Raw genomic sequence first — 18,788 nt, forward strand, 5'->3', positions numbered from 1 at the left:
ACAGAATACCCCAAACAACCCTTCGGGGACGAGGGAGAGCACACAGACACAAGGCACACACAGAAATATATAAACCCTGGACTCCTTCATTACCCCTAAATGTAAGCACACGCACGCACACACACACGCATGCACACACACACACACACACACACACCCTGGTTCATTACAGTGCTGTGTCTCTCTCACAAACACACTTGCATGTGGCACTTAACATTAGATCAGATCTCAGCTTGCTGCTCTCAGAAGAGATGAGGAGGCCTTAGAGGACTTAGGTTGAATAGAAAACACAGTGAAGAGCCTTTCCCCAATGCACCCCCATAATCCCAATCTATACACTCTCTCTGCCCCCCAACCGCAAGTGCTCGGCTCCATCTGTAGACTGAACTGTGTAGCCCCAGCTCGGCACAGTGCAGTTTACGTCAAGAAAACTACAGGGTGTCCTGTTTTGGTGCTCCGTCTTTTGGTTTTGCAGTCAGAAAATACATCCATCCTGTTTCCCCACGTTCACTGATACATTGATTTTTTTCCAGTACGATGAGCACTGCTGTGTTTTTGTTGCAGTGCATGTCTGAGAGAGAAAGAGAGTTGTGTAAGACAATCCTAAATTACTAGAATTAATACTAGAAAATGTTGTGAAAAAAAAAATTGTATTGAAAATTGTGTGAAACACACTTGCTTGCGCTGGAAATTGCAGGTGCAAACACTGTGAACTATTTAAAATGTCTCAAAATGTTGTACGGGAGATGCAGTTTAAGTTGAAGCATTTAAAGCAGCTGAAGTGTCAAATGAAGCTGAAGCAGTGAAAGGGTTTGAGGTCTCTTCTGATGTATAAGAGCTGAAAGCAGTTGAATTCTTTAACTTTAATTTAACAGTGAACACATTTGAACTCTCATTGAAAGAAAAAGAGTTGCAATCAATTGAAATGTCAGTTGAAGTTGAAGCGTTAGAGATAACTTGAATGCACTGTAAATAGTTGAAGTGTCAGTTGGAGTATTGTAGTGGTCAGTTGAAAAGTAAAACTTATTTGAACTGTCAGTTTATATGTAGAGGCTGAAAGCGATTGACATTTTAATGTCAAGTAGAAGCAAATGAAAGACTGAGCAGTGAAAGCAGTCAAAGTGTCACTAAGTTCAAGAACTGGAGGAGAGCTGGAGAGTGATGACGTCACCCATTCTAGGTTTAAACATTCAAATATATTTTTTTGTATTGCACTTTTCATGCTGTACACTACACACCAGTGCAGAAACTACCCACATAGCCATCATGTTTTCTCCCTTCTCGAGGTTTGCATGGCTATGTGGACTTCTACACCCATATTTTCCCTGGACACGTTTCACATTGTGGGTCTAAGTGTGTGTGTGTGTGTGTGTGTGTGTGTGGCAGTTTCAGGGTTAGAGGTCTCACTGGTGCTCAGTTTAGCATTGATTTATTCTCTTTCTCCAATTTATTTCCCCTTCGCCTGATCTGCCTCTGGGAGGACAAATGGAGGAGAAATGCCAAGCACAGTAACCATCCCTCACACACACACACACACACATACACAAACACACAGTGACAAATGTTTCCACAAGCAGAAATGCACACAAATTTGTATTTCCGCATTGAGCTGGTAAGCAAACACGCACGCGCACACACACACACACTCAAGTATTTTTAAAGCCCATTTCTCTATTTCCAGTGTTATTCTGCTGGTCCAATCAGAGTGGTGACTATTCTGTAGAATTATAAATTCACAACACTCCCCAAGTCCCAAGGCACCAGGGCTCCTATAAGACTTCCCATGTTGTCCCATATAACTGTCTTCAGAGAACCCATAAAGACATAAAGGGACGCTCCTACCTCTAGGTGAGTGGTCATAATTCACTAGCAGGTATTTTTACCGTGACATTGCTGTCGAGGTGCACAGATTCATCTCGTCTCCTGCTTTATAATGTCCAACACAAACTCCAGATAGGAGAAGCATGAGTGTAGTCATATTTTACAGGCAGCTTGCTGTCACATCCTACTGTAATGGTTTGGTGTTGGAAGAGGAGTGTGTGTGCTCATGGCTACAAACTTAACACCTTGCATCGCTTCTACTTTGGGTGTAGTAACAAACCTCTCCCTTTCCCTTCTAAAGAAGAAAAAGAGGGCGGGGCAGGTAGGTCGTTAAACCCACTTGAAAGCTCAGCACCCTGATCGATAGTCTTGGGCCAAGCAGGGATTAATATCAGGCTAAGTCTGTTCCAATCAATACTGATGGCTAACCCTGGGGTTAAAACAGGAGTAAATCTCCATACACGTCCATACACAAGTCTGCACTAAGTACAGATAAATCTACAGCTATCCATGCAAATGGACACACAATGGGTTACCGTGCGAGTGTAGTCGATATGAATGAGTGCTGTATAGGCCTTCAGTAGCGGCATATCTATGTGGAGATCCACTCTGTCTAGTTTAGAGATGGGGCAGTAAATTTGGACTCGTCGAAGGGGATGAGCAGAGTGAGTAAAGCTCTCATAAATGTGTTTGAGGAGGCGCAGCATGTGAAAGAGTGAGAAACAAACAGTAACGTGTCTGCGTTTGTACACGCAGCACAGCAATAATGGGAGGGGAGAGTGACTTATAGACAGAGAGCTGACATGCATGATTGAGTGTTTCACACCCGAACGGAGGGCGGACATCCCTGCTCAGATTGATCTTACAAGCACAGGTTGGCGTATCAATTACCAATACGGATCAATATAGCTATGGACAGACAACAGCAAGGAATAACTGTTGCATGTCTATATTCTGATCAGCTAATTCTACCGATGCAGAGATTTATGTCTCTTTCTTAAATGGTAATCTGATTCCTCTAATCGTCAGGGACAATCGTCAGCCGGGACTTAAGTAAAATTGATAATGTCGATATTTTGGGCAATGCGCCCATTCGCTTTCTTGCCAAGAGTTCGATGAGAAGATCAATACCTCTCTTATGTCTGCATGTTGAATATGAAGCTACAGCCAGCAGTCAGTTAGCTTTGCTTAACAGAAAAAAACTGGTGGAATCAGCTCGGAACTTGCACATGAACTCCACTGTGCTGTGCGAGATAACAAGTCTTATGTAGTGATGACGTCAACGTGCTTGGGCTCAGAACGTTACGCGCAATGTGAGCGCAGGTCAGCCAAGAAGTGGGGAGGTGGGACAACTGTGCTCAGACACGGTACAAGGCAAGTAGGCCTAGTGCGAGTACGCCCTTAGAGGTGTTGGTAGGTAGATTTTGTTACTTTTATCAGAGCCAGGCTAGCCGTTTCCCCCTGTTTCCAGACTTTGTGCTAAGCTAAGCTAAGCTAAGCTAACTGTGTAGACATGAGGGCGGTATTGATCTTCTCATCTAACTCTCAGTAAGACAGCTAACATTGTGTGCCCTGAAATATTATAGACATGTCTTACAAAAATACATTTAAAAGAGTATTGGTTGTTTAAATACATTTTCTGTCCGAACTCTTTACATGCTAACACCTGAACATGAAAATAACAATAAAAACCTGACACTCCTGTTCCAAACCCTTGAAATCAGTTCTCCAAAAACATAAGCACATTTTCTGATTTTCACTCAGATGGCAATTCTAAATCACACTTTTCTCCCCAGTCCACTACGCAAAATTCACCACATTTGGCACAATCTTCATCACTAAAGTCTGTTGTGTTCATGTGGACGGCATTGTCCTTCAAAATGCTCAGGCGAAACGATCAATTGGCCACACTGATGACTCACAGGTGCAAACACTAGTTACTAAATTGGTCAATTAAAAATCAGAGCATGGGCAGTAAGGTGAGCTTTCCTGTCTTTGAAGATGAATGCATGGCAACTATGCAGAGATATATGGAAGGGGATGTTTTCATGGTGAGAGGAGGAAGAGGATGGTCAAAAAAGTGAGGAAGAGGGAGTTGCATCTGGGATGAGGTCTGGGTCACTTCAGTCGATCATGTTGTCACTGTTTTTGAGAGTTAAGCTGGGCACTTACTGTCACTCCCATTATTTGTACTGTTAAGTACACAGTTTTCCTGATAATCGTACTATATTTCACAAGTGAGCCATATTGTTGGGATTTGGGTATTTCCATTTCTGTCAATAGAAATGTATGAGAATTCCTCATGTTGTTTGTTTTTATGTTACGCTTGTTGTATACTGACATTTATACATCAAGATTAAGTTAAAGAAACTGAAATATCAAAGTTGATCTTGAGCTGAATAAATACATGATGGACTTTATTTCTTTTCCTTTCAGGTTTGTTTCGTTCATGACTGCAGTTCGTTAAATCATCTCGCAGTGCAGCAGATATCATTTTATATTTTCAGATTCAAAATACAATATATGAATGTCTTTTCAAAAACAAAACACATTCCACAAATATTAATAGTAAAAGCAAAAGAGTAAAAGCAACATTTTCTAACTGCACAAGATTCTTACACTGACACTTTTTGGTGTGTTTGCGTCTCCGTCTCTTCACCAGAGATCCCAGCTGTCCCCCCATCACACTGCGTCCTGGGGGGCAGGGCGGAGGGAGGCCTATTCAATGGACCTCTTACTTTTGTGTCTCCCAAACACACAGACCCCCTCCCCTGCAAAATGCTGCACCCACGGCAGGCCCGGATGCAAAAGAAAGCAAGACATGCTCTTCTGAATGTAGAAGGAAACTAAAATGGGGACAAAAGAGTGAAAAGTGAAACACACCAACAAAAAGCCCATGCTCTTTTCCACATGCCATTATTCTTAGTAAAAATAACTTGAGCAGGTCACCCCATTCATAATCAATCCCAGGAAGATCCCAAGAAGTATTTATATGCTTCATGTACTGAAATTAATTTCCAATTACTGTCTTTAGGTCAAGATGAAGGATGTGAGGCTTGACCTTAACCACAATTACATTTAAAGATCCTGTCCTGAAACTGAGCCAAGATGTCCAGGGATCGAACCAAGATGGATGGGGGGGGGGGGCTCGAGGAGCAATACTGGTTGTTCTCAGTGTGGTAATCAAACTAATCTCTGTCTTCTTCTCTTATTTGTTTTCTATCTTCCACACGCATGCACAAATGGAGTATCTCTCTTTCTTATCAAGATTAATAAAACGTTTTGTTCTCCTGTGTTGCCTTCTCCAAATGTGTCTTTACTTTGCAGTGATTATTTTCAGGGAATCAACAGTTTCAAGGTATTGCCCCCCAGTATTTCCTGTCTCTAGTTACCATGGGATACAGATTTGCTCAAGTTCATTACAGTGTCTCTCAGCATGGGGAATTTGTGTGACTCCTAATGAACATACACACAAACAAATTCACCTTCAAGTCAAGTTGAAGCAGTGCAGCCAGCCTATATGAGGCTGCCAAAAGGAAATGTTTCTATTGGGTGTATTTTGTGTATTCACGGCTGCACTTCTATGTGTTATTAGCCCATGTGTTTGGAAAATTACACATGTACAACGATATAACCCCTACTCTCATTATATGAGTGGCACATGCACAAAAAGTCAAGGAATGAAAGCAAACATTGCTTTTGTGAAGGAACACTGCTTTACAGGCTTTTTCCCCATGCATATCAAATGTGTTTCGGCAATTGGAAAGCATAATTCGGGGTGGAGGAAAAACAGAGGAGCTACTCTTGGAGGCAACCTAGCCAATTAATTTGCTGCTCAGATCTCAAAGCCTCGCTGGAGAGGTGCTAGGCTACATACCACTAAGCTAATTTGTGCAGCAGGTCTGTATTAAATATATGCATGAGGCTAATTCAGTTAGTGTCGTAGCCCTGTAGCTGTGGTGAGTGCGGCGCTAGCTCCCATTAGCGATGTTTCTGCCTCCAGTGGAATCAACAGAAGTCGAGGCAGACGCCGCTTTTTTTGCATATAGCAAACAAAATTAAATTTACTTCGCTAAATCAAAGTGTAGTGCCAAATGTGGGTATCTCTCTCTGTCTGTCTCCCCCCTGCTGCCTGTCTCTCCCTCTATGTATGTCTGTCTCCTCTCTCTGAGGGATAAATTACTCCAGAATCATAAAAGAGTACAAAAAATTACAGAGAGAGCGGAAAAGAGAGGTTTTAGTCAAGTGGGATTCCCCCTCCCAAACAATCCCAGCATGCTCCTGCTCGCTGAGATGTTGGCTTGAGTGTCTCCAGCGTGTTGTGTGAGTGTTTCTCTGATTTTGTCTGTCTGTTGGCGCATGTTTCCCTGCATGTATTTACAGTAGCCATGTGTTTCTACCAGCCTGATCTCACAGGAGGGGAAAAAAATCACACTTATTTGTACAAAAAATAAATCATGTTTTGTTTCTGATTGGTAGGCAACAAAAACAGAAGCAGGCCCTGTGGGCTCAACCAGGGTGTTTTTAACTTTTACTTAAATAAAACCACGACCAAAACCTTATCCAGGCATAAACTAAATGACATTAACCAAAATATTTTTATCTAATTTTAACCTTTAACCTTGAATTTGGCTTGAGGTGAAGGTGTTAAAATCAGAGGTGATGGATGCTTGAGTGTCATGTAATCATGCAGTTACATGTGAGGTCATTTATTTTGAGTTATTTTCTTATTGTCAAATTCAGATGCCAGGGATAATGCTTGTAAAAAAGAAAAGAGAGTGTGTGTATATGTTGCATTGGTGTGTGTGTGTGTGGGGGGGGGGGGGAGAAAGAGAGCGAGAGCTCCTTGCAGTATACAGCTGAGCTAGTCTGTAAAAAAAAGGGCCGCTTGGCTGTTCCTATTGAACTTGACCTGCGGGCCAGATCAATGTATTGTGTGTGAGAGACAACCCGTGTGTGAGCCTGTGTGTGTGTGTGTGTAGGTGCGTGTCCACGGTCGTGAGTGCACGCTGCCAGATCAATGTGTCTCCGTGTGCCACGGAATGAGAGAGCACACTGATTACCCAGGGGTGGTGGGAGGGAGAGGAGGAGGAGAGGGAGGGGGAGGGGGAGGGATGAGAGGATGGCGGAGGAGGAGGATGAGACAGAGGGTAAAGAAGGGGGGGGGGGCGCGTTGAGATTGAGCGGAGGACAGAGCTGAGACCAGGATCAGGAGAGGAGCTCAGCTCATTTCATTTTCATTTTCCCTTCATTTCAGAGCCGCGTGCCGGGGCATTCCACATGGATGGGGTGCCAAAATGTAGATCCGCAGCCAGATGGCATAGATCAGTCGGGAAATAGGAACACAATCACAATGGAATGGGATGGTTGGGGGGTCAGTGATCCACGATCCTTTCTTTCCTTCTTCCTTTTCCCTCACGTCTGTAAAGCACCTGAACATTCATAAACCCAGAACTCACACGACCAGAGAGCCGTGCTTCTAGTTTACAAGGTAGACGTAAAACCTCGCCAGCCTCAAGGCCACTGAAAGTATTTCTTTATGTGTGTATCAAGACGTTTGTTGTCTGTGTCCGCGCCCGTGTGTCTTGTTTTTTTATTTGTGTTTTCAACGTTAAGAGGACTGTGGGCCAATCCTCAGCACTGCGGGGGCTCCTCTCATCTCTCTCGCTCAGTGTAGTCCCAACACTGGCAGTTCTGTTTGCAAACCCCTGCCCGTGTCCAATCAGCATGTAGCCAGTGTAAAGTGCATATCTCTGTGTGTAAGAGAGAGAGAGAGAGAAGGGGTTTTGAGTGGAAGTGGGAGGTGTTCTGCCTTCTTTTTTGAAGGGCTATGTTTCATCTGTGATGTATTTTGTATGTGTAGCCCATGAGAATTGTACCCCACATCCCAAATGTATAAGAATGTAACAGTGTATACTTGTGTGTGTGTGTGTGTGTGTGTGTGTGTGTGTGTGTGTGTGTGTGTGTGCGCGTGTGTGAGAATACGAAGGAGCTCAGGGGACAATAAAAAAAAATTGTTCAATTCTTGAAGTTGTGGGAGAAAATGCCAATTTTATGTTTAATTAAAGGTGCAGCTTTAAAAAGAACAGAGAACGTTCGAGTACAACATTGCACAGGGTGAGACCGTTACTTTCCTGAGCATCTGCAGCCTTACTTGTGCCATCATTTTTCAACTAAATTAAACTTTGACTTCTAAATACGCTGTCCTTCATGTGAAACATATTGTGGTGCCAATTTTACAGTAAAGAAGGATGGAGAAGAGATTGTCAAGCTCTGAAGGAAAATATCAAGGGATGAGGATGTCAGGTTATAAAATTAGAATGTGGTACATACCAGCTGCTTTGAAGGATGGATAAAGCTTAATGTAATGCTTAACTTCATCTTCAACTCTCTCTTACCTCACACAAACTACTGCATTTAATGCAACACCTTTTTACAATCTACTTCCTCTCCTTTCTTGAATCAGTGGTCTGAGGGAGTCATATGTTGTATCCATCCTGAAGATCTTTTTGTCAAATTTGTTATTTGGACTACATAAATAAGAAAAGGAAAAATAAGAAAGAACATTGGACATCCTAAGAACCCAGGTATTCTTGGTCACTCATATGACGTACATCTCCAATACTGAATGTATGGACTCAGCCTGGTAACATTTTCAAATTAAACTATGGAAAACTAATAAAAAAATCAAGATTCAGACTTTGTGTGTCTTTATATGTATGTGTATACATATTGTGTGTGTGATGTTTATATTTTAACCCGCAAAGTGTACAGAGCCTCATTGGGTGATTTTGCACTATAAAAACTGATGAAGATGAAGTTGACAAAATCATGTCTATTTCTTGCTCTCAAATGCAGTCAGAGACTTTCATAAATGACAATAAAGGTAACAGTACTACAGTAAGTCCAATGATGACTATGATTATGAACATGTCAATGTCCGAGCAAAAGGGAGAACATCTTTTGTGCCGCCTCCTTGAAATGACATCAATCCTGTTACTTGCTAAAAAAATAAAGACAAAACATGACTGCTACAGTGAAATAAATATGTTGGAACACTGACAGCACTATGCAATGGTCTTAGCTGGTAAAGCCCCACAAGAAGCTATAATACATTTTAGAAGAATTGTAAAAATCCACTGTTTCTGCAGAGGATGAAAAAACACATTCATCTCTGCAGCTTGTTGCTGATTGAAGGAGCTTTATTGAAGCTATGATGGCTGGTCCATGTTGCATGTAGTCTTCCACGTCTGTGCATACAAGTGTGTGTATGGGATCTCAGGACATTCCAAACACGCATACACTACACACACATACACACACACACACACACACACACACACACACACACACACACACACACACACTTGCACAAACACCCTCCTCCCTCTAACCCCTGTCTGTGCCGGTCTACCTCAGGAGGAAATTGAATTGGAGAGTTGACCCTACCTGACACAAGGCGTGCTCCATTGATTTTTATTGGAACATGAGCCATCAATACTGAAATTGCTTTTGATTCTGTTTGTTTCCCCAGTGATCAGTACAATGTGGATTTGTTTGTCATAATTTGTGTCGCAGCAAACTTCTTTGGAAATCCCACACCTCATAAATACCTCAATGATATTCTGGAGCTTTCTAGCATATCAAATGTTCTTCATCAGTTCAATCTCATGAAAACTGCAAAGTTAACACTAACTTTAATCTTTAAGTGTGCAGGAGTCACAAATTGTCTGATATTACTATTTTTAAGTTCAATAATGTAGGAATTTGGCATAAACAGCATTACTAATTTTGTAACCTACAACAGTGCCAAGTAAATGTGGTCTCCAATACCCTAAATTGAATATTAGCAAGAGTATATTAGACGAACATTTACTCAGCAAACACAGTGACTTCTGGTGGCTTGTAAAGCTTACAGCAGCCCTGGGCTGAAGCACCACGACGCCTTGCTGAGATAGTCATATGTGTGCAATAAAACTCCAAGAAACCAGCTTGTTATTATTAAATCTGTATACTTTTGTTCGATACAAGCTTCAGCACATGCTTTGATATCACCTGCTTATCTCTATTAGCAAGCTAAGGTTAGCTAGCTAGTCAGCAACAGGCGTACAAATTAGACTAGTCACCTCACCAACTAACTCACTGCTAGCCTAAATGTTACAGCGGCAAATTCACAAACCCAAAACACCTGTGGTTCCCAACCCCACTGGCTTAATACTCTCATGACAAAAACACACACCACACTGCTACATAAAAGTCACACAGCTCAGGTACCTACAATCACACACACACTGTCAGCTCAGGTACTTACTATCACACACACACCACACACACACACACACACACACACACACACACACACACACTCGACTGATGAAATCCAGTGCAGAGAGGCTGTGGTGGTGCATATTGATGACCAGCCAAAAGCTCCCTGCTGGGCTTAGCTTGATCCTGATGCGCCCTGGATGGCTTTGGAACTGTGGAGACCAACTCGGTGGTTAACCTGCAACATATATCCGCATACACACACGCACACACGCACTTCCCACAGAGCCCTGCAGAGCTTCAGCTCTGGTATGTTTTATGAATCTGAATTTGGCTTTCAGCACACAGCCACAATTCACTGTCACCAGAGAACAAAGCACAGCAAACTGTGTGTGTGTGTGTACGAGCAGAGTGTGTGTGAAGCTGTCAGTGCTGCTCTTCGCTGGGACTCTTTCCCTCTCAAACACATGCTGATAGACACTCATATTTCCTGTGGTAACAAGCGTGAAAATGGCCTCATAAATCCAAAGTGGTTTTACAGAGACCACATCAGCGGCCTAAAGAAGATGTATTATGTAAATAAAACAACACGCCATCAGTAATGCTGGCGTGTTGCCGCCACCAGATCATAATGACTCAGTGGGAGACTTTTAGTGGGAATACAGCAACAGTTAGATTAGGTGTGTTGTCATACATATAGTGTGTGTGTGTGTGTGTGTGTGTGTGTGTGTGTGTGTGTGTGTGTGTGTGTGTGTGTGTGTGTTTGGAAGCCCCCACACAGACACACTCCTCTGCTACATAATTTGATATTTCATCATAAGTCTCTATCCCAGCATGGTGTGGCTCTTTGCAGCCTGCCATGGTCCAACGATCTGTCAGCAGAGCACAGGGAAGGCAAGGCCAATCCACTTCCTTGGTGTCACGCACAAACACACACAGACAAGTCACGCTGTTTATTAAAGGTGAAGGAGCGAGGAAAGGTGTGTGTGTGTGTGTGTGTGTGTGTGTGTGTGTGTGTGATCGTGTGTATGTTTGTGTGCGAAAGCTTGCATACAAACATAAAATGGACTCACGCACGGCCGGGTGTTCAGCGTGCCTTACAGTGGCACTTTGATACACAAACACAAGTGAGACTCACATATTCAGTCACTCACACACACACGCCCTAACGGCTCGCCTAGCTCCGACCCATGATGGATTGGCTGCACTCCCGCCGTGACAGACGAGCGATGGATGGAGAGCTGAGAAGATGAAGGGAAGAAAGGGACGGAGGGGGTGTGTGTGCGCGTGTGCATGTGTGTGTGTGAGGGGCGTGTTGGAGGAGAGAAAAGAGCTGAGTGCAGTGGTCTTGGTGCCAGAGAGGATCTTACATGGGGCCAAGCAGATCATTTCCTCTTCGGCAGCACGTGTCATTTCCTCTAAACAAACAGCCCTTCTGTGGACAGGAGAGAGGCTGGAGGCCTGCCCTGTCAATCTCTCTCTCTCCTCGTTTCTCCCTCTGTCCACCTCCATCTCTTCTATGTGTATGTGTGTGAATAGGTGTGTGCATGTTTTGTGCCAGTGAGTACCATTAATGAAACAGTAAGTAGAGTATCATTACTGTAATCATGTATGGATTTTATTTGAAATGAATGCTGAAGTCATGTGATGGACAGACTCAACTCACAAGACAAAACAACAACTTTGATTTATTAAACTCTACAGATAAAGATCAGTTTATGACATTATCAGGGTTATTTTCTTTGACAGAATGAGCTCGGAGACTTAAGATTTGTAACACAAAACCTATGTTACTCACTACTGCAGGGGCATTTTCCAGCCACTGTCTAACAAAATAAAGCTATGGAGTTGCATTTTTTGGCCCATTCAATTGACTAAAAGCCAGGATATCTTAGCCTTTGCACGTCAATTTCTTCAGTTTTTATTCAGTCTCAGGAAAACCTTCTAACTTTAGTGCAATGCAGGAGTACTCCTTTAATTGTCTAGCACTCTGTGACACCACTTTATACAGTATTTATGAGGTCATTTAAACTGCATTAATGAAACAGGTGCTGACTTTATTTTCTGGCAAAAAAAAGTTAAACCTGGCTTAACTTTGGTAGCAACACATTGCAGTGCCATCCAGAAACACCTTTGCACTGGTGAACAAGATCAATTCAAGCACACATTCTAGGTAGACTACTGTGTAACATAAGCAGGAACCTTGTGATCTCCATGGATGGACGGATGAAACAATTGCTAAAATTGTTCCGCATATAGTATTACAAACTGCTGTACTGAGTTTTAGTGTTTTTAGTGTTTGAAGACATTTCTTGATCACCTTCCATCATCTCACTGGTACCTGGAACGACTCCCATCAAAGCAGCTGTTTTCAGTCTGAACACCCAGTAAGTCATTTATCAAGCAAACATAGCAAACTTTCACTTGTCCCAGCTTCTCAGTGTGAGGATTTGCTGCTTTTCTTCAAGCTATTCAAAGATGTCACTTTGGGCTCTGGGAAAATGTGATGGGAATTTTGTTGCTATGTTCTGACATTAAAAAAAAGGGGTCAATTGAAAAAAATATTGACATTTGGGGTGTTCCTGGTGGCAGTGTTTAAGACGAATACCAAATAACAGCAACATCGATTCCAGCTGGAGACCTTTGTTACATGTCACACGCCTCTTTTTCCCCTCGTTTCCCATCTTTATTTAAACTGTCAGCTATGAAATAAATGCAAAATGTCTAAAGTAATAAATGATAAAACGATCTTGTAGTCATTTCTATATACAAATAAATACTGCATGAGGTGTATATGCATACAGAGCCTCTGTGTGAGTGCCACCTGTCGTTGCTGCAGTAAATAGCCATGTTAGGCACTGTGTCAGACATGATTTGTGTTTTCCAACCAGGAGTGTGTTGTGTGCAAACCACCAATTACATTCGCTCCTAATTACACACTTAAAGACGTAATTAGGCCTGCCGGTTCCGTTGCTACACAAAGAGATATCACACACACAGTGCACCAAGGCTCTGTTGAGGGAGAAGGTTCACACTCAGGCAAGCAAACACGCACACACACATGTTTAAATTAACATATGAATTGTGCACACTTAACATATATGGAAACCAACTTAGAAACAAATATAATGGCTTATTTAGGCTTTATGTTCCTAGGCTGATGTTTGACAATGGCAGAGAGAGCTCACTGCAAGGTAAGAAAATACATGCAAAGGAATTCACAATACACAAAGGAAAAAACGTCTTCACTACTTTGGCATATAAATAAAACACAAGCCAGTGAAGACATTCAATCACACAAGTGACAACAGCATAGAGAAATGCTTTGCAAATACAGAAATCAAAAAACACCCACACGCAAGATTTTGCAAATGAAAATCCAATATTCACTTGATAGCTCTGTTTTTGGTCTCCACCAACTCCAGAGGGAAATGTCTGGCTCTTTGGCTGCTAAATGCTCCACTTTGTTCACCAGCTAGTTGCTAACTTTTTCTGTCTGCTGTTTGGTGCGAGGCTTTTGAGCTTTTCTCTCTCTGTAAATTACGCTGATGAGATTTGTGGACCCTAAAACCACTAAAATTCCCCATAAAGCTCAGGGGAACTGCAGAGTCGGTTGCGTTTCTTTACTATAGGCGTTTCTTTACTATAGGCTATTCTTTTTACCTCCACAATCATTTCATCCATTTTAAGTACCATGCATTCAGCTCTCTTGGCCATCACAATTTCTAATAAATTGCATCACTCAGGATGTCCTTGCATGTAGCATGCTAAAGGTGTACTCTAATGCTTTGCGTCCCCTTCTTCATTCTCTGTTGCCTCTATGTAAACTACACTATCTAATAAACACGTAAAAAAAAAAAAACGTCAGCCTCATTAAAAAAAAATAGCCTAAAAATTCAATACATGTGATCAAAATAAAGATATGAAACCCTGGGAAATCACAGACAGAAGAGAGCAAACACACCTAATCGTTACCTCAACAAGCATGCTGGGGCGTCCAAGGCACCAAGCTACAAGAGGAATGAGGCATGAGCCTTCGTCTGAACCTTGAGATATGAGCACTGTGTGTGTGTGTGTGTGTGTGTGTGTGTGTGTGTGTGTGTGTATTTAGCAGCCCTCACTCTCTAGCTGGCTGCTTAAGAATCCAGTCACATCTCTTGCTAGCAGGCAGGCAGTAAGGCGCTTTCACGCTCACAGGTTTGCTGTGGTTGGGTCTAATACCCCTTGCTTTTTCTGTATGTGTATGTATATGCGTGTGTGTGTGTGTGTGTGTGTGTGTGTGTGTGTGCAGATGGGCATATGCCTAAATCTGACTGTATGTGTGTCTTACTCCACTTTGTTTCGTTACTTGCTATCCATGTGCGACAGTTGTGTGTTCATGTTTATGCCACGTGAGAGTGTGTATGTGTGTGTGTGTGTTGGCTCTCTGTAGCACTGATAAACCCACTTAGACTCTCCCCTGATCTGTTCGCTCTGGGCTGGCAGCCCCCTGCCTTGGCTGACACACACACACACACACACACACACACACACACACACACACAGAGCCCTCTGCTTTAGCTGCTAGCTGATCTGTGACGGCCTGCCACTCAAACACAGCTCCGTTGAGACACTGCACAAAGGAGGAGAGGAGGCTGGGAGTGGAAGGAGGAAGGGAGGAGATGGTGGTGGTGGTGGTTGGGTGGAGAGAGAGAGAGAAAGAGAGAGAGGGTATCAGTGTCTTTCTTTAGGGTGCCTGCTAGCTCCCACTCTCTGGCTGTCTCCTTATCTCCCTACTCCTCACTCTCCTCCACCTGACTGGCTTTGGCAGCTGCTCTTCACTCCCCAGCTCCCCTCCCCTTTTCTCCTGCTCTATACACCCCCCACCCCCATCTCTATTTCCCCCTGTCTTTATTTTACTACCTGAGCGAATGGCAGTTCATCTCGCCCTCATTTACTTCTCAAGATAGGAAGACGTAGCAAAAAAAGATGAAAGGGAAAAAGCAAAGAGAAAGAAAGAGAGTCAGAGGACATGGAGACAGTCTGTGAAGGCATTTTGCAACAAAAAAAGTACTTTATATTTGTCAAGGTAATATGTTGATACACAGTGAGAGAAACAGAAGGGAAAGGAGACAAAGACAGAGAGGATAAGTAGAAGAAACCTGTACAGTTTGTGGGTCCAGGCTGTATCTCCTGACTGCAGCTAACAACATGCAGCTAAAGACTGGTCGTGCTGTGCAGCTGTCATTGTTTGAATTTCTACAGCAACCCCATACATCTACCCTCTTACCATAAACTAAAGACAGAAATAATTAAAGGATCGGTGCACACAAACGACTAAAAACGCATGTTCTCACTTCTAGTGGTATCTAGGAATTTAGTTTTATTTGTCCAGGTTTAAGCAACAAGTCCTCCCAATTAAATGACAAAAACTTAATTAGTCCATACCGACTTCAACAACATATAGAAATGTTTTCTCATCTGACGCCCCGATGATCAGGGAAACACCATTTGTCTGTGCCTTCCACAACCATCACAAATCACTGTTCAGTTATCTGATGTCACAACGCTATGGTTAAAATTGGTAAGGTTAAGGTCAGGCACAAAAAAACATAGGTTATGTTTAGAGAAAAATCATTGTTGGGGTTAAAATAGACGGTTAGGGGCGTTCTTTGTCATGGGAACAATAATACATTTGTAGTGAAGAATATAGAAATATCATGGTTGTCTTTAAAATAAACAACAACATTGGACGTCTGTTGAAAACAGAAAATGAACAGCTGTCTCCCACGTTAAAGTCTGACATTTTGTTGACAACCTCACCTGACTGCGTCCTTTGCTTCCACTATAATTACTCTGGCCGCTACAGGGCTTTGTCACCTGAACGTTGCTTTGTCACTTTGGGGCACTTGCTGTCACGACTCATGCTGTCGTTCTTCTTGGAAGGACAGTTTTGTTTTTAGAAATATCTACCTTGACAGGACGGTGGACAGAGCGAGGAAATTGTGGAGAGAGACAGTGGGCGACTAGGAAGGAGCCTTATACATGGGACACGCGCTCTACGAAATTGAGCTAACCATGCCCCTAGTCAAAAGTACTTCTAACTGTTAACAGTGAGGTTTTTTATTTATTCAGTGTGAGCACCACAAATGATAATCTGTTCACTTCAGTTCTATTGGGGTGGTGGAAGAATGTAGCCTAACTGTCCACTGCCTGTCCAGCACCAAATAACAGACAGACAACGCAACCAGCTGGCGACGATAGCGGAATATTTAGCAGCTAAAGAGACAGATATTTCCATTCGGAATTGGTGGAGGTCAAAAACAGATAAAAGGAGAGTGAATAACGGACTTACATTCATCAGGTGGCCAACTCCAAATTAATGCTAATGTTGCTATGAGGCTGCTAGACGTATAAATAGGCAATTGTTTGCTAACAAGTTCACTATAAAAACTTAATAAGGTGGTAATTTGTCAATACTGTCTTTACAGCTTGTTGCGCTGCCCCCAAGTGGCCCAAAAAAAACAAAACAAATACTGCTGCTTTAAGGGAATAAAATGTGGTTCTGAAAAACCTGGAATTTTCCTCATTGGCATGTGGCATCACCACAGCAGCATCTTCCAATGTGTTTCATTAAGGTGACGATTGTGTGAAAGTGAGAACACAGTGCGTGACAAAACAGTCCTGATAGAGGATGCCTCTATATGTGTCGACCCAGAGGGAGAAAGATAAAGGAAAGACACAGTGAGACAGAGCAGGGAAGCAAAAGACAAATAGAAATTGAGAAACGGCCGTAATCCCCAACGAGCCAAGACGAATGACAGCAACAAAGTTGGTGATAAGATTGGGGCGGAGTAACGAGACAAAGGAAGGAGTTTGTGGTGGAAGGGAAAGAGCGTGCTCAGCAATATGGATCCATAGCCTTAGGTTAGTGAAGACAGAGAGAACTCTTCATCAGCACCTTGACTGCTGCCGATATCGCTGAGTCATCATCGCCCCGATACACAGCTGCAGGATGAAACAAAAAAAAGACCTCTCACATGATCACCTTCATTCTCACTCATTGGTCTCGCCATCATCACTAAACAAGATAGAAGCGGCCATGTGTATCATTCAGTACCAGAGAAAGCCAAAATATTCACTTTTAATTCGCTTTCTAAATGAATCAAACTGTTGGTGGAGTTCATCCCTTTAACTATTCTTCCCAAAGCCTATAGTGGGAGACGCCTGGAGCTATTGGGCATCTTTCCCGGTGCCAGCCTCGCACCTGCCCCTGGCAAAAACAAAATAACTATGCAAAACTCTCTTTCGCTCTTTGCAGGCTCCCTTTCCTTCCTAGTTTCCTTTTTTCCTCCCTCTTTCAGTTTTTAATTAAACTGAAGCAGAGTGCTGCGAAAACCTGCTACTAATTACACAGCCGCTGCCTCTCTCTCTCTCTCTCTCTCTCTCTCTCTCTTCCTCTTCTGTTTGCTTGTTTCTCCTCTCCTCTCCGCACCTCTCTCTCTCTCTCCTTCCTCCTCTCCTCTCTGAGCTGGAGCTTCGCCAACAGCCTGTGGAATCACTTACCAGCAACCACGACATACACATGTCGACACACACACACACACACACACGCACGGGCACATTGGCAAAAATGTGTGCGTGCACAGATGCAGACAACCCCGTTCAAAAATCAAAATGTGCAAAATGCAGACTTGCAAACACACGGAGGTCACACTCAGGACATTGTGACACACTCGCTTACCCATTTCACAGCTTTGCTTTCATGCTGTAACTGTGTGTGTGTGTGTGTGTGTGTTGCAGGCACAGAGGGTGATCAGCTCCCTAATGAGTGAGAACACTAATCATATTTCACACTGACACAAACACAATCACAACATCTGTATCCACTGTGGCCCGCCTCCTCCCCCCCTTTCTCCAATGCACAGTAGCTTCCCTCCCCTCTCCCCCCACTCTCCTTGCATCTCTCAATCCCCTGCTTCCCTCTCCCTCCATCATATTCTCAATTTTCTATCACCTCCTTTTCTCCTCTGTCCTCTTTCCCTTTTTTTCCTTTCTGGAGTGATCAAGCAGACTTTGAATGCACCCAGATACAAAGCACGAGACACCCCTCTCACCCTGCTCTCTTTGGCGTCATCTCTTCCTCTGTCTCCCTTCATCAATCTATGTATCTCTCTCCTCTTCTTTTTCTTTCTCTCCTTTCCATCTTAATACAGCACGCTCTTATTTAAGCTTGTGCTTGGGAGGAGGTGGGGTTAGTGGCAGCGACACTGTAATTTAACAACGGGTTGTCCAATCCATCACACGGACAATGTACACACACTGCTGCCATGCATCACCTGCAGGCGATTGTGTAAGTTTGTGGCTGTGGTGTTTGAGTAAGAGAAAGCAAAAGACTAAATCATGGAGAAGGGGCAAACGGGGGGGGCAGAGAGAAAGGGGGGGAGATAACACAGAGTGTAATATAAAGGAAAGTCTAGAGTCACATCCACAGAGGAAACACACAATAATGGCTCTGAGCACTTTTGGACAGAGGAGGGAGTGATAAAACAGGAGTGGTAGTTTGATGATAGGAAGTAGAGGGAGCAGATAGAAAGATTCAGCTTTAGCTAAAGTAGCTGGACAGCAGGAGTGGGAGGGACACAGAAGCCCCCTCTGCTGCAATCAAGCCTCTGTCACCATCTGGACGCCATTTTAAAACCATCAGCTCTGGCTCCCCATGT

At 43.2% G+C, this 18,788-nt stretch overlaps 1 long non-coding RNA gene across 3 annotated transcripts; it reads left to right on the forward strand.

Annotated features, from left to right (window-relative positions):
• The first annotated feature begins 2,949 nt into the window (after nt 1-2,949).
• On the forward strand, nt 2,950-5,116 carry LOC119908442. Of its 3 annotated transcripts, XR_005445272.1 has the most exons (3): nt 2,950-3,234; nt 3,823-3,932; nt 4,258-5,116. It is a non-coding gene; the product is annotated as an uncharacterized LOC119908442 (long non-coding RNA). The 3 variants fall into 3 exon arrangements; XR_005445271.1 differs by lacking the exon at nt 2,950-3,234 and having other exon boundaries at nt 3,322-3,932; XR_005445273.1 differs by lacking the exon at nt 2,950-3,234 and having other exon boundaries at nt 3,322-3,932; nt 4,484-5,116.
• Nucleotides 5,117-18,788: the final 13,672 nt, after the last annotated feature.

Source organism: Micropterus salmoides, unplaced genomic scaffold, assembly GCF_014851395.1.
Source record: "Micropterus salmoides isolate LMB-PRFRI ecotype aquatic unplaced genomic scaffold, ASM1485139v1 Ms_hic_scaffold_18, whole genome shotgun sequence".
Taxonomy (NCBI): domain Eukaryota; kingdom Metazoa; phylum Chordata; class Actinopteri; order Centrarchiformes; family Centrarchidae; genus Micropterus; species Micropterus salmoides.